The 22073-nt window shown below is 38.4% G+C and overlaps 1 protein-coding gene across 2 annotated transcripts in view; it reads right to left on the bottom strand.

The window, feature by feature from the left end:
- Positions 1 to 22073, bottom strand: part of Il31ra (interleukin 31 receptor A) — a 126273-nt gene that overhangs the window by 103115 nt on the left and 1085 nt on the right. The window lies entirely within an intron of this gene.

Raw genomic sequence — 22073 nt, 5'->3', positions numbered from 1 at the left:
TGAGGGTCTCCTTCCATTTCCATGCAATTTCCCTTTTCTCTCCCTTTCCCTCCCACCTCTCATCTCTGTTTAATGTTAATCTTCTTCTCCTGCTCTTCGTCCCTACTCTGTTCTTAGTTACTCTCCTTATATCAAAGAAGACATTTGGCATTTGTTTTTTAGGGATTGGCTAGCTTCACTTAGCATAATCTGCTTTAGTGCCATCCATTTCCCTGCAAATTCTATGATTTTGTCATTTTTTAATGCAGAGTAATACTCCATTGTGTATAAATGCCACATTTTTTTTATCCGTTCGTCTATTGAAGGGCATCTGGGTTGGTTCCACAGTCTTGCAACTGTGAATTGAGCTGCTATGAACATCGATGTAGCAGTGTCCCTGTAGCATGCTCTTTTTAGGTCTTTAGGGAATAGACCAAGAAGGGGAATAGCTGGGTCAAATGGTGGCTCCATTCCCAGCTTTCCAAGAAATCTCCATACTGCTTTCCAGATTGGCTGCACCAATCTGAAGTCCCATCAGCAATGTACAAGTGTACCCTTATCCCCACATCCTCGCCAGCACTTGTTGTTGTTTGGCTTCATAATGGCTGCCAATCTTACTGGAGTGAGATGGTATCTTAGGGTGGTTTTGATTTGCATTTCTCTGACTGCTAGAGATGGTGAGCATTTTTTCAGGTACTTGTTGATTGATTGTATGTCCTCCTCTGAGAAGTGTCTGTTCAGGTCCTTGGCCCATTTGTTGATTGGGTTGTTTGTTCTCTTATTGTCTAATTTTTTGAGTTCTTTGTATACTCTGGATATTAGGGCTCTATCTGAAGTGTGAGGAGTAAAGATTTGTTCCCAGGATGTAGGCTCTCTATTTACCTCTCTTATTGTTTCTTTAGCTGAGAAAAAACTTTTTAGTTTGAGTAAGTCCCATTTGTTGATTCTAGTTATTAACTTTTGTGCTATGGGTGTACTATTGAGGAATTTGGAGCCCGACCCCACAGTATGTAGATCGTAGCCAACTTTTTCTTCTATCAGACGGCGTGTCTCTGATTTGATATCAAGCTCCTTGATCCATTTTGAATTAACTTTTGTGCATGGCGAGAGAAAGGGATTCAGTTTCATTTTGTTGCATATGGATTTCCAGTTTTCCCAGCACCATTTGTTGAAGATGCTATCCTTCTTCCATTGCATGCTTTTAGCCCCTTTATCAAATATAAGACAGTTGTAGTTTTGTGGATTGGTTTCTGTGTCCTCTATTCTGTACCTTTGGTCCACCCACCTGTTTTGGTACCAGTACCGTGCTGTTTTTGTTACTATTGCTCTGTAGTATAGTTTGAAGTCTGGTATCACTATACCGCCTGATTCACACTTCCTGCTTAGCATTGTTTTTGCTATTCTGGGTCTTTTATTTTTCCATATGAATTTCATGATTGCTTTCTCTATTTCTACAAGAAATGCCGTTGGGATTTTGATTGGCATTGCATTAAACCTATAGAGAACTTTTGGTAATACCGCCATTTTGATGATGTTAGTTCTGCCTATCCATGAACAGGGTATATTTTTCCATCTTCTAAGATCTTCTTCTATTTCTCTCTTTAGGGTTCTGTAGTTTTCATTGTATAAGTCTTTCACCTCTTCTGTTAGGTTGATTCCCAAGTATTTTATTTTTTTTGAATATATTGTGAATGGAGTGGTTGTCCTCATTTCCATTTCAGAGGATTTGTTGCTGATATACAGGAATGCCTTTGATTTATGCGTGTTGATTTTATATCCTACCACTTTGCTGAATTCATTTATTAGCTCTAATAGTTTCTTTGTAGAGCCTTTTGGGTCTGCTAGGTATAGAATCATGTCATCTGCAAATAGTGATAATTTAAGTTCTTCTTTTCCTATTTTTATGCCTTTAATTTCTTTCGTCTGTCTAATTGCTCTGGCCAGTGTTTCGAGAACTATGTTAAACAGAAGTGGTGAGAGAGGGCATCCATGTCTTGTTCCAGATTTTAGAGGGAATGCCTTCAATTTTTCTCCATTCAGAATGATGCTAGCCTGAGGCTTAGCATAGATTGCTTTTACAATATTGAGGTATGTTCCTGTTATCCCTAGTTTTTCTAGAGTTTTGAACATAAAGGGATGCTGTACTTTGTCGAATGCTTTTTCCGCATCTATCGAGATGATCATATGGTTCTAATTTTTAAGTCTATTGATGTGGTGAATAACATTTATTGATTTCCGTATATTGAACCAGCCTTGCATCCCAGGGATGAATCCTACTTGATCATGGTGTACAATTTTTTTGATATGTTTTTGTATCCGATTCGCCAGAAATTTGTTGAGGATTTTTGCATCTAGGTTCATTAGAGATATTGGTCTGTAGTTTTCTTTCTTTGAAGTGTCTTTGTCTGGTTTAGGTATCAGGGTGATGTTGGCCTCGTAGAATGAATTTGGAAGTTCTCCCTCCTTTTCTATTTCCTGAAGTAGCTTGAAAAGTATTGGTATTAGTTCCTCTTTAAAGGTTTTGTAAAATTCTGCTGTATACCCATCCGGTCCTGGGCTTTTCTTAGTTGGTAGTCTTTTTATGGTTTCTTCTATTTCCTCGATTGATATTGGTCTGTTTAGGTTGTCTATATCCTCCTGACTCAATCTGGGCAGATCATATGACTTAAGAAATTATCTATGCCTTCACTATCTTCTAATTTATTGGAGTATAGGATGCATGGTATTATCTCTACTCCTTTATATTGTCTAAGAGTTGCCTTGTGACATAATATATGATCTATTTTTGAGAAGGATCCATGTGCTGCTGAGAAAAACGTGTAACTGCTTGATGTTGGGTAGTATATTCTATATATGTCAATTAAGTCTAGGTTATTAATTGTGTTATTGAGTTCTATAGTTTCCTTATTCAACTTTTGTTTGGAAGATCTGTCCAGTGGCGAGAGAGGTATGTTGAAGTCTCCCATGATTATTGTATGGTGGTCTATTAGACTCTTGAACTTGTGAAGAGTTTGTTTGATGAACATAGCTGCACCATTGTTTGGGGCATAAATATTTATGATTGTTATGTCTTGTTGGTGTATGGTTTCCTTAAGCAGTATGCAGTGTCCCTCTTTATCCCTTTTGATTAACTTTGGCTTGAAATCTATTTTATTTGATATGAGTATGGACACTCCTGCTTGTTTCCGAAGTCCATATGAGTGATATGATTTTTCCAACCTTTCACCTTCAGCCTATGTATGTCTTTTCCTATCAAATGCGTCTCCTGTAGGCAGCATATTGTTGGGTCTTGTTTTGTGATCCATTCTACTAGCCTGTGTCTCTTAATTGGTGAGTTTAAGCCATTAACATTTAGGGTTATTATTGAGATATGGGTGTTGTTCCAGCCATATTTGTTTATTTATGTTAATAAACATGGTTTGTTTTCCTCTATGATTATCCCCCCCCCTTTACTGTCCTACCTCCCACTGTTGGTTTTCATTGTTATTTTCCATTTCCTCTTCCTGTAATGTTTTGCCGAGGATGTTTTGAAGAGATGGTTTTCTAGCTGCATATTCTTTTAACTTTTGTTTGTCTTGGAAGGTTTTAATTTCATCTTCCATCCTGAAGCTTAATTTCACTGGATACACAATTCTTGGTTGGAACCCATTTTCTTTCAGTGTTTGAAATATGTTATTCCAGGATCTTCTAGCTTTCAGAGTCTGTGTTGAAAGATCAGCTGTTATCCTGATTGGCTTACCCCTAAATGTAATCTGCTTCCTTTCTCTTGTAGCTTTTAAAATTCTCTCCTTATTCTGTATGTTGGGCATCTTCATTATAATGTGTCTAGGTGTGGATCTCTTATAATTTTGCACATTCGGCGTCCTGTAGGCTTCTAGGATTTGGGATTCTGTCTCATTCTTCAAGTCTGGGAAGTTTTCTCATATTATTTCATTGAATAGACTGTTCATTCCTTTGGTTTGGAGCTCTGTACCTTCCTGTATCCCAATGACTCTTAAGTTTGGTCTCTTAATGTTATCCCATATTTCTTGGATGTTCTGCTCATGGTTTCTTAACAGTCTTGCTGAGCTGTCTATGTTCTTTTCCAGTTGAAATACTTTGTCTTCATTGTCTGATGTTCTATCTTCTAAGTGTTCTACTCTGCTGGTAGTATTCTCCATTGAGTTTTTAAGTTGGTTTATTGCTTCCTGTTTGTTTTTTATAACCTCTATCTCCCTGTATAGTTGATCCTTTGCTTCCTGGATTTGTTTGTGTAATTCCTTGTCGAAGTGATCTTTCATTGTCTGATTTTGCTGTTTAATGTCTTCCTTGATACTCCAGATCATCTGAAGCATATATATCCTGAATTCTTTATCTGACATTCCATCTGTTGCAGCTGTTACCTCTTCTAAAGTTGAGTTGACCTGCATTGCTTGTAGTCCTTTCTTTCCTTGTCTTTTCATACTGCTTGCGTTTCTTTCTGCTTGGTGAAACTGTTGTGTTTTTGAAATTCCCCCCCCCCCTATATGTTTATATTGCTCTTGTATAGTTGAAAAGTCTCCCTTGCAGGTGCGGGCGGTGGCTCTGCTCTGCCCCTCTTCCAATTGGTGTGAGGTGTCTACCACGCCTGCGGACCCCTGGGCCTGATCCGCCGTTCTGTCGCAGGTCTGCCTACCTTGCAGGTGGGGGCGAAGGCTCTGCCCTGCCCCTCCTACCACGCCCAGGGACCGCTAGGCCTGATCTGCAGGTTGGTCGCCAGTCTGCCCACCTTGCGGGCATGGGTGTCAGTTCTGCTTCCCCCCCACTCCAATTGGGGTCACTTGACCACCACACAGGTGGGCCGCTGGGCCTGATCTGGGCGCGGGCGAAGGCTCTGCTCTGCCCCTACTCCAGTTGGGGTGAAGTGTGTACCACGCTGGCAGGCCGCTGGGCCTGATCCACCGGTCTGTCGCAGGTCTCCATACTTCTACTTTTAAAGAGATCACATAGTTGATAACTTTTCCTAGTTGAAAAATTCTGACATTGAAGATAGTGTCAGTCTTCTGTGTATCTCATGATACCAAGAAGATTTGGCTTAATGTTATTATCTGTAATTTGTATTGGGAATGTAATGGGCCTTTAGGGTTTTGATTTTTTTAAATACATATATACATATATATGTGTGTGTGTGTGTGTGTGTTAATATATATTATGGTTGGATATAATATCTTTATTTTTATTTATTTATTTTTATGTGGTGCTGAGGATTGAACCCAGTGCCTCATACATGCTAGGTGAGTGTTCTACCAATGAGCCACAACTCCAGCCCTGGGGTTTTGATTTTAAATAAATGAATCTTTGATTTTGATTTTGGTCAGTCACTTTTCAACTTTCCATCTTCTGTTAATTTTCTACAGATACATCATGTGACCTGTGGAAGGAAGAGTGTCACCCAAGACCCTGTACTTAGAAGGTCCCTGCTTTGGTTTAATGCCTTGCTATTGCTGTCTTGGATTATTTAATAGTTACTGAACAACAGGCCCAAAATTTTTACTTTTCACTAAATTCCACAAATAATGTAGCCCCTCCTGTCTATAAGTCTGATGCTTAATAAAAGGTGCTAATCAAAAGCATCTAAAAAGTTCTTTTCCAAATACATTTGCCAGTCATACTGAGAATTCATTGTTGCAATTTGTCTTACATCTTCTCTATTATCAGATACATTTTCTGTGATTCCTAAACTCTGTTGTCTAGTCACATTCTATCACTCCTTCAGCTTCCTCTCCTAGTCCAAAGGATGAGAGCTACACCCAAAGGGATTCTGGCAAAATCAGAACCAGTAATCTTTTATTGTGCACCTACAATTAAATTCATGTGCTAGCACTATACAGTTCCTTCTTATGAAGGAATGTGGCAGAATGTGATACATATTTACTATTAATCTAGGTGAACTTGTGGGGGAACCTTTACAAAGTGACAGGTCTTAAATAGTGTTATAGTTTGGATGTTAAGTGGCCCCCAAAAGTCCATGTGGTAAAGGCTTATCTCCTGAGTGGAACTTTTGGGAAGTGATAGAGCTTTTAGGAGGTAGGGCTAGCAGAAAGTATTTAGGTGATCAGGAAATGCCCTTGAATGATATTTCAGAACTTTGGCCCCTTCCTCCCTCTCTTCATGGCTATGAATTTAGTGGTTTTGCTCCACCACATGCTCCTGACATGATATACTGCCTTGTCACAAGCTTAAACACAATACAGCCAACTAATCATGGACCAGAATCTCCAAAACTGGGAGTAAAAATGAACTTTTTCTCTTTATAGTTGATTTACTTGGGTGTTTGTTATTGTGATGGAAATCTAACTCAAAAAGAATTTCAATAAAGGAAGGAAACATGGCTCCATAGGGCATTCTGGAGAAGGACTGGCAGGTGTGTACATCCAAGAGCATAGTAGAAAAGGAGAATTTTGAGGAGCAGAAGAAACTTTTGCCAAATGATAGGAGTAAGCTCATCTTGAGATACGCTGGAAAGGCCCTCCATGACTCACATGCTGGATGACTGGGTGTCTAATTTATTAATTTATTCTAATTAATAAATTAGAAACCCTCACAAGTCTCAAAGAAAGGAACAACATCATCCAAATGACATGTTAGAAGGATAATTCACTGGACATACCATTTTTCAAATGATACCCTTCCTTCAAATAGTTCTTAAAATCTTTTTGTGACACTCCCTCATTCAATAAATATCAAATGAGTCATGATGGTAAGAATGCTGAAGTGATACTTGAAGGCTCCTCCATGGACATTGAGCTAAGTATTTGGAAAGGGCTCAGTCACCATCAGGAGAGGTCTGCCAGGTTTTGACACATTTTGCCTAACTGCAGTGCCAGGTTTTGCCACATCATAACCAAAGCATCTTTCTTTTTTCAAGTTCTTTGAACAACACAGAGAGCAGATGCTACCTAACTATATTCTCATGGGGGCAGAATCAAAGCTAAGGTTTATAAAAATCAAAATCACAACCAGAGAAGGATTTTGTCATGGAGAATACCCACTATTTCTAACACCAACCTTCCCCAAAGGCAAGAGAAGGTATAGATCACACAGCAGTTAACTGCAGTCTTCTCCAGCACATTCCTTGAAGTCTGTAGAATATTTGAGGGGAAATGGGAGGAGTTAATTAGTTGCAAAGGAAGCCCAGTCATAAAGTGGAACAGGGAGAGCTGATTTAAAACATACACATACTCTGCATTTATCTTATGGATTCAGAGGAGCAGATTAAAAAAAAGAAAGGTCTAAGTCTAGGTAGTATAAAATCAGAGGATCCAAACATAGCCTTTATTATTCCTGGTGTGCTTAGTACATTCAATGTCAATAACTCAGCCCTAGCCAAGTAGAACTGAAGCCTAGAGAACAAAGACTCAAACTGCAACTTAACAAAGATTTTTCTTTCTTTTTTTTTTTTTTTTTTCTTTTTTCCCGGTACTGGGAATTGAACTCAGGGGCACTTGACCATTGATCCACATCCCCAGCCCTATTTTGTATTTTATTTAGACACAGGGTCTCACTGAGTTTCTTAGGGCCTCACTGTGGCTAACACTGTCTTTGAATTTGCAATACTCCCGTCTCAGCCTCCAGAACCACTGGAATTACAGACATACACTACTGTGCCCAGCACAACAAAGATTTTTGAAAAATGAAAAACAGATACCTGACAGAGATAACTTTTACATATTGCCATATGGATAAACTAAAATGTTAAAATATATTTATACAAAGAAAAAGGATCTTGAAGACAATAAGAACATAGATATTAACCAAATTGGGAGAAAGATTCCTTTCTTGGTAGATTAATGTGTCTCTTCATCTTGTTATCACAGTGTATACAGATTAATGGTTTTTTATTTGTTTGGTTGGTTTGGTCTGTTTTGGTTTTGTTGCAGTGCTGGGGATTGAACCCAGGGCCTCACATATGCTAGGCAAGTGTTCAACCACTGAGTCACACCCCAACCCTGCTGTAGATTTTTTATCAGCAAGAAGCAATTTTATGAGATTCTTTGTTTACTATAATGGGGAATTTTATGTTCACTTTTCTTTTCCTTTTTGGTACCAGGGCTTGAACCCAGGGGTGCTCAACCACTGAGCCTTCCCCATGCCCCCTCGCTTTTTTTGTAGTTGTAGATGGACAGAATGCCTTTATTTTATTTTTTAATGTGGTGCTAAGGATTGAACCCAGTGCCTCACACATGGTAGAGCACTCTGCCACTGAGCTACAGCCCCAGCCCTCCATTTTTTATATTTTATTTTGAGACAGGGTCTTGCTAAGTTGCTGAGGCTGGCTTTGCCCTTGTGATCCTCCTGCCTCAGCCTCTTGAGCTGCTGGGATTACAGGCATGCGCCATCATGCCCAGCTTGTGTTCACTTTTTATAATAGAATCTTTAGCTTTAAGATTAATATGTTTATATTTGTGTAAAACCTTGTGTTTACACAAATCACAGAAAATTGAATTTGGACTTTTGCTTAGAAAGTAGAAAACTACAAGAGACCATCACTTCCATCTTAACAACAAAAGCCAAATAACATAGAAAACTTTTCTTTAGTCTATCAAAGAGCTGGAGTCATTGCCAATCAATAGAATGAATTCTAAAGAGGAACAAGTGCTGTAAGGAGAGATGGAATACATGAATTGTCTCTTCCCTTAACAAGCACAAAAAAAAGAAGTGGCCAACATACAAGCTGGTTAAAGCCTCAGCAAAACTTCTAATGAATTCTAAAGACAAGTGTGGACAAGCATGTCTGTTTCAAATAGTTTGAAGACACCAATACTAAGTAGCTCTGACCAGGGTCATATACTAAGTTGTCCACAAGAAAAATTACAGCAGGGAAGAATATATGACCTTTTTCACTCCAACTATTTCCCAATATCAAAAGCTAGGGCAAGGAACCCTGGCACGCCCAAAGCACAGATGAAATTCCACTGCATCTATAGGAGGGATAAAAGCAAAGTCCATCTGCTTCTGGGAAATCCTCTCATCCCAAGACATAAGCAAAGATCCATTTGCCACTGGGGAGGATAAAAGCAAACCCGTCTACTAATGGTGAAACCAGTTGAAGCCCAGGATCCTACACTTTTATCCACAAAAGGACTGTTACCACTGGGAGGAACAGGAAATTCTCTAGCTCAAAACAACTGCAGACACAAGAAAAAGTTTGGCTGCCAAGGAGAGAATTGTTCGTGGGAGTCCCCTCCCTTAAATATGGGTTAGTCCAATAACTTGTTTTAACTAATAGAACATAGCAAAAATGATAACTATGCCAGTCTCAGATCTAAAACTTAAAAGAGTTTTAGCAGCTTCCACTTTTGCATTATTAGAAGCTCTGAGCTGGCGTGTAAGAAATAGGGCTATCTGCCCAAAAGCTCCCATGAAGAGAACGTGAAAGGAGAGGTGAAGAATGGGCCCTAATACTACATAGAGAAGAACTAAGGGACTCAGTCATTAAGAAGAAAAAAGCCAAATATATAAATCTCAGCTGAGTTATTGTAGCCAGATCCCAGCCATTTGATCCATCTTAGCTGAGAAGCCATCCTGGACATTTTAATGCAACAGACATCACACAGAACAGTGATAAGCCATCCTTCTGTGCCTTTTCTGAATTCCTAACCCACTGAACTAGAAGTGTATTAATCAGTTGTCCGTCATTATAGCAAAATACCCAAGATAACTAACTTTATAAAGAGAAATCGTTCATGTAGCTCATAGTTTGGGAGATTCACAAGTCCAAAATCAAAGAGTCCTATTGCTTTGGCCTCTGATGAGGGTGTCAGATGATAGTACCTCATGACAGGAGCACATGTAGGAGCAAGCAGTTGCATCTTGAGCCAGGAACAGAGATAGTGAGCAACACTGGGATCCCACAATCCCCTCTGATAGCATACCCCAGTGACATAAGGACTTTCACTAGGCCCCAACTCACAAAGGTCCACAGCACCTCAGAATACCACCACCCTGAAGACCAAGCTTTTACATAGGGAACATTGGAGACACTCAACATCTAAACCCTAGGGATAATAAATAATAAAATGTTTAATTTATTTTTATGGTTGGTGTTTTAAGCAACTACATTTGGAGTAGTTTTAATGCAGCGATAGATAACTGAAATAAGAGGATGACTATTTTTTGTGAACAAATCTCATACAACTTTTGATTCATTAAATTCAATGCATGTATATATTTTAGTTGAACTGTTGTTAAAATTTTAAAGGTAAAAATAAATAAGACAAACAAAAGTTAAACTTGTGTTGACCTAATATACCCTTAGTAAAACAGGGTTGCTCTATTAAATATTTGTTCTATTGACAATTTTTTGGAGCAAAAATTCTCACCACTTACTAATATGTATAAGAAAAAATAATTTCAGCCCACAAAATAATAGATGTATGACAAATATACCAAAATGTTTTGGAGTTTCAAATTTTAGAAGATCGAAAAAGAAAAATCAATTTCATTTCACTTGACTGGTTACAAAAAGCTGCTTCCATTTAAATGATAAATGCTTAATTCTGTCAAGTATATTTTTTTATATTTACAATTATTTGTTGTCAGATTCTCTATTTACCTATCTTGCAATAAAATATGCTTCATAAAAACATCTTGCCAATGCATCTTTGGAAACCTCACCCAATAAGATTTGGATTTCTAAAGGAAAAGCAAAGTCAGAGGTAGGTTAGCTGAAAGGAGGATAGATAGTTCTTGAAGATGATAAATCCTTCCATTTTATTAAAAGAATCTGTTAGTAATTGGCAGGAAAGAAAGAAAGAGAGAGAGAGAGAGAGAGAGAGAGAGAGAGAAAGAAAGAAAGAAAGAAAAGAAGGTGAAACCAGGCATGGTGGTGCACACCTGTAGTCCCAGCGAGAGGCTGAGGCAGGAGGATCGGGAGTTCAAAGCCAACCTCAGCAAAAGCAAGGTGCTAAATAACTCAGTGAGACCCTGTCTCTAAATAAAATACAAAACAGGGCTGGGGATGTGGTTCAGTGGTTGAGTGCCCCTGAGTTCAATCCCCAGTACCAATAATAATAATAATAATAATAATAATAATAATAGGGCTAAGAATTCCAAACTGGTTTTCTGCTTAGAGAAATTAACAGCATGACCTTAGTTACATGGAGTGGTAATTGGAGCAAAGCAAGCTCCAAGTAAATGAGTGTGTGGAAACAAAATGCGAGGGAGCGAATATAAATCAATCCTTCAGGAGATTTTACAGCCTAGAAAAACAAAAATTTCAGAAAGGAGAGATTATTAACAGCTTGGTACAATCACAACAGTTAAATGATGTCTAAGAGGTTTTTTTCTTGATAACTTGTCCAACAGGATAATTTTGAAAAGTGTTCCACTCTCTTATCTTTCCCTTCTTCCCCATTACAAGTGAGAAGCTAGGACCCTTGTTATTTCTATGACTCAAGAATGTACCCAGATTGAAAAGGTCTACATGAAGTCAATGATTCTTCTAGTCTTTGGAGAGAGCTCAGATTAATGAAAGACGGAATGGGGAATGCCTTGAAAGGGCGGCAGAAAATAAGAAGAACCACCATCATCTAACCCCAAACTGGGGAAGGGTCAAGGATTTGTAAGTTTCAATAATTTGGTGTTCTGTGCTTCTCTTGGTGCTCATACCCCAAAAAAGATGACTATGAGGTACCCTAGGGTGGCCAGAACTTGGAAACAGGAACTCTCAGCTCTGCCCCAGCATAGAATGACAGCAACAAAGATACTGGCTGGCCCTGCAGACACTGACCAAGAGAACCACATCTATCTCAGCAGTTAGCAACATGGACAGGTGGAGGGCTGAAGGGTGCTTATGACCCTTGAATCTCGGACAACCATGAATATATGTGTCAGGGTAAGAATGAAACCCAGTTATGACTGAGATCAAACTTCCAGCTATTCTAATGGGATGGGGACTGTCAACCTGTCAGACTGCATGTTTAAAACTATGATAGTATTACATTCAAGAATTATGGACAGGAATGATATCCATACCCTTATTCTAAATTGTGTCTCATGTGTAATAATTTACATTGTGCAGTAGAAAGCTTCTGAAATGCCTCCCAACAACCTAACTTCCTGTTATTCACGCTTTCATGTAATCCTTTCTTTCAAGCATGGGTTTGAACTAGTAACTCACTTCTAACAAGCAGAATACAGAAAAAGTGATGGGATGCCCTGAAGATGTGCCTCTCCTGTGCTGAATAAAGCATTGCTGGTCCATGGGGGAAAAAATTATGGTATGTCATTTCCAAGATCAGGTTAGAGGACTGCAACTTCTTTCTCTTTCCTTCTCATGACTTGTTCACTGTGATAAGGCCAGCTACCATGGTGTAAACCATTCTATGGAGAGGCACACATGGCAGGAACTCAGTGCAGCCCTTGGTCAACAATTGATGAGAAAATACAGACAGTTCAAAACTATTGGAAAGTGCCTGGAGGCAGATCCTTTTCTAGTCAAGCCCTGAGATGATCACATCCCAGCCAATACCTTAACTGTATCGTGAGAGACCCCAAACAAAAGAAGCAGCTAAGGCATGCTCAGATTACTAACTCACAGAAAGGAAAAGATACTAAATGTTGTTTTAAGCCACTCTGTTTTGGGGTAATTTGTTATGGAGCAATGTGTAATTAAAACAAATTTCAAGAAAGTAGAAAAAAAGAGAAGTTGTTAATATACATCTAGCTAGTGGTTCTTAAGCAGGGATACACATCGGAATAACCCAAGGCTAAGGGTAATATGAGAAAGGAGAAATAAATCTGGGCACAGTGGCACACACCTATAATCCCAGTGATTTGAGAGGTGGAAGCAGGAGGATCACAAGTTCAAAGTCGGCCTCAGCCATTTAGCAAAGCTAAATTATTAGTTTTTCTTTTAAGTAACTTAGAACCTGTCTCACAATAAAAAATAACAAGGACTTTGGATGTGTCAGTGGTTAAGCACTCCTGGGTTCAATTCCCAGTACTTCCTTCCCCCCACCCCAATAAAAGAAGGGAAAAATATGCGGAAAAGGTTGGGGTAATAAAAATGAAGACAGCCAGGTGTGGTAGCACATGCCTGTCATCCAGTGACTCGGGAGGCTGAGGCAGGAGGATCACAGTTCAAGGCCAACCTCAGTTAACTTGGTGACACCCTGTCTCAAAATAAAAAATAAAAAGGGTTGGATGTGGCTCAGTAGTTAAACATCCCTGTGTTCAATCCCCAGTACCAAAAAATAAATAAAAATTAAGACAGAGTGTATTTCACTGTAATGTCATTAGAATCATATCCCCATTCCTTGTTTTTGTGCAGGTTTAATAGCTAGATTTTGAAATGGCTCTAGTTGAATCTTGTGGAAGCCTCTAGAACATTCCATTTATTCTACCTGGCAAGAGCTTATGGAACAGTCCTGACACAGTCCAACAAAGTGTCCTATTTCATATGTGAATTTTCTTCACAACTCCCTCTCCCTAGTGAGAGAGCTAGCCAAATGAGTGAATTTCATTTTCAATCATGTTATTTGTTTCTCAAACTTCTAAGCAAACCTTCAAGCCATTCCCAGAAAAGCATGGCATGATTAGAGGTCCTAACAACTCCTAGAAAAGGTAAGCATCATTGAGAGGGAAAAATAAAGACAATGAGGAGGACATAAGATCTGACAGGGTTTTTCCATATTTTTTCACTATTTGTAAAAATGTGTTAGCATTCTTGGGCATGTAGCTTTGTCCCTATACTGGATCACATGCCTAAAATAAATAAATTCCAACAGCACCCTTTCTGGGTGAAATAAAATATTTGTAACATTCTTGATACATATTGCCAAATGGCTTTCGAGATAAATTATGCCTGTTTATGTTCCTGCCAGCAGCATGGGAGTATCAAATGTCACACTCATGATTATAATTATTGATAGAGATCATCCAATTTGGGTATTGTTGACAATCTTTTAATACTATCAATCTTTCTATCAATAACAATAATAATGAAGACTGATTGAGAGCTTATAATATTTCAGCTAGTTTACTAAGAATTTTACATGTGTTATCTCATTCAGTCCTTCTAGTAACCTATAGGTTCAATATCATCACAAGTCCCCCATTTATACATGAAAAAAATTAAGACCCAACGCAAGAGGTTAAGCACCTTGACTAATGACCATAGCAAGTAAATGATGGATTCCAGATAGAATACCGATAAGTCTGATTTATATAAGCATTACTCTTTGCTTTTTTAGCAAGAAGGATGATGTAACCTGAATGGTTATCTGCACTGTGCTAGCTCATGAAAGATCTAACTTGAACAAAAACATTGCTAAACATTGTAAATAAGTCAGAGCCTTTGTATTAGTTTTTCTTTAAATAATTTTTAGTTGTAGATAGGCACAATACCTTTATTTTATTTATTTATTTTTATGTGGTGCTGAGGATTGAACCCAGTGCTTCACACGTGCTAAGCAAGAGCTCTACCACTGAGCTACACCCCAGCCCTTGGTATTCGTTTTTTTCCCACTCTCTCTCTTCTAAGGATATTGTCACCTTCCTAGCTGAGAGAAATGAATCCTTGTTGATTCTATGAATTCCAACTAGCTATATTTCTAGGCAGGATTGCTTCCTTCCAATGCACATTGAAATATGCCAACTGCATCTGTTTCCTGGAAAAACACTTTTCCAAGCTGAGATGGGAATGTTTCCTATAAAGACGGTGCCGATATGTACTTTATAGAATAAGGGCTTTGTTGGGGGAGAAGCGGGAGATAGAGAGACAGAAGAGGAGGAGGAGGAATATGGAGGGAGAAAGTGAAAAGAAAAAGTTATTCTCAGAGAACTGAGAAAGAATTGAGTCTTGAGGAGCTTACCAGAACGTCTTAGGAAGGTCTAAAATAGAGATGCCAGGAATATACCTGGCCAAATTCAAGATCTCATGTACACTTTTTATGAACATGATTTAAAATTATACAGAATATCATCAAACCTGACTTTCTGATGCGGGCGATTTGGGGATTTTACTCAAAAGTGGAAAGCTTTTCACACAACTGTTACCTGACTGACAGCATTGCAGGCATCAATTGCAAAATGTGCCCTGATTTCATAGATATTAAAACTTAAGAAAATGTGCATACTAGAGTGAATGAGAACAGTCTTGAGTCTTAACAACATTAGTGACTTCCTGCTTGAGAAATATGACTCCTGGCCAAAAACCCTATGTGATTTTTTCAGGCCTGATTATAGGCAATTACAAAGACTTTGCCTGGCAAGCCACAGGGAAAGCTGCCCTCCCTACAGACCTGGTACACTGCCTGTGCAATACAGTTTCTGGAAATCACTATGGTCCTCTGCATAGCCATGCCCTTACACATATTTACATTCCTTGCGCAGGCACCTCCACTTAACTTGAAACCAATCTTTTCTACTCTTAGCTTTCCCCTCTCCCTCCCCACTGCTCCTAGGTCCACAGAACTGTCAGAACCTTATGACCCCCTTCATATGTGCTGATCTACCTGATCCTCAACCAGTGGGTCATTCTATGGGGGTGGGTCAGGGCATGAAATGGGCAAGCAGGTGCCTTCTCCAGTTTAGACCCTTGTTTTTATACTATTGCAATAAGTGGATAAAAAGGTTAGCTGTCATTTTCATTTTGACTTGTCCTTTAATCTACAATTCCAACAACATCTGGAAGCCCAGCTCTCCCACTAAGCTTAGCTGAGCTTCTGGAACTACTCAGGTCAAGCAGAAAGCAGTATATCAATTTGAGCCCAATGCATTAGAACATCTTTAAGATGTTTCTTAGCCAGGGTTTCCATACTGTCCTTGTTTTCTGTGTACTCAAGTGAATGTTGAGTAACTGACACTTAACAAACACTAATTTGGATGTACTAGATATGATAAAATTCATTAATTAAATGGGAAATAATTCACAGCATTGTAGACATATATTTGAAAAACAAATACTGGTAAATATTGGGGCATCACCATGAATAAGAAATGAATTGAGGGAAGGGAGGAAAATGTGAGCTATAGTAACAAAGAAGGTTTTATGAAAGAAGGTCAACTTGAGTACATAATTGAGCTGGTGAAATATGGGTCACTAGTGGAAAAAACAGACATTAGAGTGTAAGATTCCCATTTTCAAAGAATACATAGAGTTCCTTTTCACACTAAGAACATTTTTCAGGTAAAATTTTGTGCATTAAAAGTGTGTGCTCCTAGCTAGGCACAGTGGCACTTGCTTGTAATCCCAGTGGCTAGGGAGGCTGAGACAGGAAGATCACAAGTTCAAGCAACTCAGTGAAACCCTGTCTCTAAATAAAATACAAAATAGGGCAGAGGATGTGGCTCAGTAGTTGAGTGCTCCTGAGTTCAATCCCTGGTACTCCCACCCCCTGCCCGCCAAAAGTGTATGTTCCTGTTGGGAACTGCCCTGGATGCAGATGCCTTTGAGTCCTGATGCACCGGGTTCTGAACAATTCTTGCCTCAAAGTACCTTGGGTGTTACCCCAGCTCAGATAACAAGGCATGGCTCCAGGAGTAGGAGTCACCAGCTGGGGTTGAATTACATTCACCTGTTTCTTTGAATCCTACCTTTTTGCCCTTTTGGGGATAGAATGTTCCATAGAATCTCCCCTTGTGTGTCCCCTATATAAGAATAAAGAATTCCAGTGGCTCTCTTTCTTTCCACGGACCCTTTAAGGTTGAGAGTGTAAGGATCGTCTTAGACCTAAGTCTAAGCAATTCCATTTTAAAACTCCAGTTTGAAACCTGCAGTCTCACCAGGGACACCTACGGAGCCCTCCAGTATGGCCCTCAGGCACAAACAAGTTACTTCTCCTCACCCTGATAAACTCAGAATGAAGTCTCTGGCATGCTGTCCTAGCCCAATAAGAGGGAAAGGCAAAAAGATCAGGATGGGGACTACCAGAACTGAGACCTAGTGGCACCTGATAAGGATTAAAAGGGGGGTCAAAAGCCCCCAAATTTTGTATAAATAATGGAGCAAACCAACAGACATTCAGCCAGCCAACAATGATGCCCTCACACTGAGAGCCTGATGAGGACCTGGACTGACACTTTTCATCATTTGCCTGATTCTCTGCATTGTTCTCACAGTCTCAAACTCTACAGCTACATCTTGACCCTGGTGAGAGCCGCAACTTCTCCCTACAACCCTCTCCTCAACCAGCTGTCAGCTCCACCCCAGGAGAAGCCTGCCTTGGTTCCTGATCTGATCACCATGGTCTGTGTGAGTGTGCATCTGCTGGACTTAAAGCCTAAGGCTTGAGACTTTTGATCTGAGACTTGAGCTTAGCGTGCAAAGGGAATGTCTATCATGAGCCTATCATGATTAAGTGTGTTACAGTGCTTAGAATTAATCTAGAATTGTTTGCTGTGAAATGATTATGTCTATTGCAGTGCCTAGCATTAAGGATTGTCATTTCCTTGATTAAGAACCTAGAGTGGGCAGGGGCTGTAGCTCAGCAGCAGAGCACTTGCCTAGCATGCATGAGGCACTGGGTTTGATCCTCAGCACCACATAAAAATCAACAAATGAAATAAAGGCATTCTATCCATCTACAACTACAAAATTTTTTTAAAAAAGAACCTATAGAGTGAAATTATATTAAGTGATTTGAGTGAATAAAATATTGTGAACCCAGCATTAGGCCTCCAGCTAGGATAAATGGCGATATACTCCTACAAAAATATGAAACTGATGTGGAATAGGATGTGTGATTATTTTTCAGAATTTCAGCCTTGTTTTGACAATATTCATTATCCCTTTATTTATATTCCCCAAGTCCAAACAATGGATTTCAGAATGTACAACTTAATTACCCACAACATTTTTTAGCTGGTCTGTTATATTGTGATTAAATAGGGAAATTGACCAGAATTACCAACCTTTGGACTGGAAAAGGTATTCCCAAAAATGGTATAATCATTTTGGTCTAAACAGTTGCACTCCAAATGCTCACTAGGAATAAATAAGTTTGGAAAATAAAAGCTTAATTTTGGAAATCTGACTTCCCTTTAGATTCAATGAAACTAGCTTATTTATTAAGCACTTCCTTCAATGCTGACAATTTTAAACATTTAAAAATAGCTTTAGCAGGCTGGGGTTGTGGCTCAGTGGTAGAGTGCTTGCTTAGCATGTGTGAGGCACTGTATTTGATTCTCAACACCACATACAAGTTTAAAAAATAAAAGTCCATCAACAACAACAAAAAATAAATTAGCAGGGCTGGGGATATAGCTCAGTTGGTAGAGTGCTTGCCTTGCATGCACCAGATCCTGGGTTCTAATCCCCAGCACCACCACCCCAAAATACTAACTTTAGCAATATTTTCAACCCACAAATGTTTTTTGAGCACTTTATTAACACCAGGCAGAAGTCCCTGCTTCCTGGAGCTCACAGTTTAAACTCACCTACACTTTTTTGTTGTTGTTACAAAAATATGAGTTTATTTTTTTCACATCTTCATACATGTGTTTTGTATAATGATAACCATCACCTTCCACCATCCTTGCTATTCCCCTTCCCCCCTCTCCCTTACCCTCCTCCCACTCCTATTCTCTATCTAGAGGTAATCTTCCTCCAATGCTCTCCCCTCCCTACCCCACTTTGAGTAACCCCCCTTATATCAGAGAAAACATTCGGCATTTATTTTTTGGGGGGATTGTCTGACTTCACTTAGCATGATCTTCCCTAATGCCATCCATTTCCCTGCAAATGCCATGATCTTATTCTTTTTTAGTGCTTAGTAATATTCCATTGTGCATAAATGCCACATTTTTTTATCCATTCATCCACTGAAGGACATCTAGGTTGGCTCCACAGTTTAGCCATTGTAAACTCACACTCTTGAATTGCATTGTCAACATGGTACTGACTAGCCACATGTGGCTACTGTGCACTTCACACTTTTTTTTTTTTTGTACATGTACAGAGGACTGAACCCAGTTATATCCCCAGTCCTTCTTATTTTTTATGAGACAAGGTCTCACTAAGTTGCTGAATCTGGTCTTGAATTTGTGATCCTTCTGCCTCAGCCTCCTAAATTTCTGGGATTATAGATGTGAATTTTAATTTTATTTAATCTAAATTTTAAAATGGACTTGATTAAGCTATTGGAAAACTTTTAAGCATATTTAGAACAACTTGTGAATCTATTTTATAACTGTACATTTTATAAAATCTAAATGCAGATCAAGTATATCTAATGAAAACTTAACATCCAAATTGAGGTATAAATGTAAAATATGCACCAAATTTCAAAGATTTAACATAAAAATGTCAAATATCTCAATAATTATTAGATTGATTACATATTTAAATGGCAATACTTGGTATATTTGATTACATATGTGACTCACATTGTAATTCTATTGACCTGCCCTAAAACAATGATTTGCCTAGGAAAAATGTAAACAATATAGGGCCACTTAATTATAAGACATCTGAAATGGTGAAGCTCTTTCTTCCTTCTAGAAAGATTGCTGGCACAGGGTTTAAAGGATTCTTATTGATAGAGGATTTTAATCACAAAATAACAATATCCCAACTTGGCAACTCCAATATATAAATAATATCTCAGTAGCTCAATGGAAAGGTGTCAAAGAAATAGCTTTGCATTTTTCCATGGATAGTCTTATAAGAAGTTGTCTAATAAGTGAAGTCATTAAAAACAAAGATTTTAGAAAGTTGCAAAACTTACTAGAATATGAATGAAAGACAAGTAATTTTGTTACCTTAAACTGTTTATTTCATAAGCAGATATCAGATAAAAACTATTCTAAGAAAAGCTTTCACCCAAGAATTTTAAGCCATCGTGGAATTAATTTATTAAGTTATCATTACTTGTACTTCTATGGTCACTCCGATTCTTATTGTATATTCAGGTAGTTAACAGCATGAGAAGAAAGTGTCCTATTTAAGATTCTCTCAGCAATCTACACAGATTCCTTGCTATCTGAAGCAGATAAAGACTCCATCGAGTACAGAAATCACTTAAGGGTCCTAGAAAACATCCCATTTCCTCAGCATTGGCAGAGTGTGTCAGCTGACTCCCAGATTCCTGGGCACACAGATAAGGCTACATTTTCCAGCTTCCCTTATGTGACCAAGTTCTCAACAGTGAATGTAAAACATATTTGCCATTACCTTGCCTAAGTCATAAAAACTTTCATAAGTCCAACTCTCCCACCCACTCCTACTCTTTCCCTTTCTCTAGGTTAATGAAAAAAGACCTTAGAAGCCATATATCAAGATTGCAGAGCCACAGGATGGAAGGGAGTTGGATTCCCAAATAACCACTAAGGAGGTCACTCATCTACCAGAATACCCTTGTGGGACAATTAGGTGAGCAAAAAATATACCTCTATTTTGTTAGGCTACGAAAGTTTGGGGATGCAGCAAGCATCACCCTGAAGATACAAATAGTGACCCAAAGGACTGAAATTTGGCCAAACAACAAGCCATTTTCACAAGTCTCAGATAATCACTGGGCAGCAACACCCCATCTTTTGATTTTATCTTTTCTCTACCCCGCCATCCTTTTACTACTCCCAGCTTTATTGTGTGCAAGACTGTGACTACACAAACATGTAAACAGGTGAAGAAAAAGTCAATACATATATGAAAAGGTGCCTAATATCACCAATCATCAGGGAAATATAAATTAAAACCACAGCACATGGCTAGAATTAACAACACTGGCAATAGCAAGCAATGGTGAGGTGTGGAACAAGTGAAACCATTTTATTATCCTGGCGGCTATATTAAATGTCACTCCCATTTTGGAAAACTCCTCAGCTATTTCAAATAAAGTTAAAATATTGCACTTTATGATCAATTCCACTCCTAGATATATGCAAGAGAATTAAGTGCTTAAGTTAACCAAGGCTTGCACAAGAATATCCATAACAGCTTTATTCATAATAGTCAACTGGAAACAATCCAAATTCCCATTAACAGACTGGAAAAATAATTGGTAGTATATTCTAATGAAGGATCAATATACAACAATAAAACTATTGACACACAAACACGGATCATCTGAGATATTATGTTGAGCAGAAGAAATCAAACACAAAAGAGGACATAGTCTATGATTCTATTTATATGAAGTTCAAGAACAGGCACATTCAATTTATGGTGGAAAAAAATCAGACAAAGGGAGTAAAAGGAAGGGAACTGTCTAGGGTGATAAAAAATTTTTCCATATCTTTATTTGGGAGATGGTTATACAGACTATACACAGATAAAACTTTAAGCAGTACACTTAAGATTTGTAGCCTTTCATTATTTGTAAAATTTATTTCATTTTCTTTTCTCTTTTGTGGTGAGGTGGTGCTGGGGATTGAACCCAAAGCCTCATTTAAGCTAATTAAGCAAATTTTCTACCACTGGGCTACATTCCCAGCCCCTGTAAATTCTATCTCAAATTAAAAAATAATAAAGTTAACCTCCTCAAGATCACACAATTAGTAATAGAGTTGAACTTTAGTCAATTTGAATCATTTCATAAAGAATAAGGTTTATTCCTAATGAATTATATATACCAATAAGAAAAAATATAAGAAGTCTGTTTCTTCTTAGCTTTAGAATTGGCATCTTTCTCACAATATATTTTCTTCATAGAATCTTCATTATGGCAAACTATTTATTTGGGCACAGATATACTATAAATTCTACTCCAAAGGATAGTATTTACTTTGCGACACAGCAAGAGCAATTCCATTAATAGATTTGAAATAAATTATTGGAACCAAATTTTCTCAGATAACTACTAACCCAATGAAATACCTCAGCTGAAGAACAAACATCTAAGGATGAAACTATCAGAACTTGCATTGCAACATTTAACTGGCAAGAACACATTGGGGAGTATCCTCAGTTGATTAGGATCCCTGGGTTGTCATGAATAAATCTACAGTTGTGGAACTGGACCGATGAAACATTTGATGAGTATATAGTAAGATGCCAAAATGGTCAATTAAGAAGCATCAATCATGCTGTGCGATATCCCAAGGACAAACTGTATTTGTAATACAGATTCAAACACTATACCAGAATTGTGACCACTGACTTGTTTCTTAAGAATTAACTTCTATTAAACATT

Source organism: Marmota monax, unplaced genomic scaffold, assembly GCF_021218885.2.
Source record: "Marmota monax isolate L192 unplaced genomic scaffold, Marmota_monax_Labrador192_F-V1.1 WCK01_AAM20220418_F8-fsc00037, whole genome shotgun sequence".
Taxonomy (NCBI): domain Eukaryota; kingdom Metazoa; phylum Chordata; class Mammalia; order Rodentia; family Sciuridae; genus Marmota; species Marmota monax.
The sequence above is the reverse complement of the archived record's forward strand: the minus strand, read 5'-3'. Positions and strand labels throughout refer to the sequence as shown.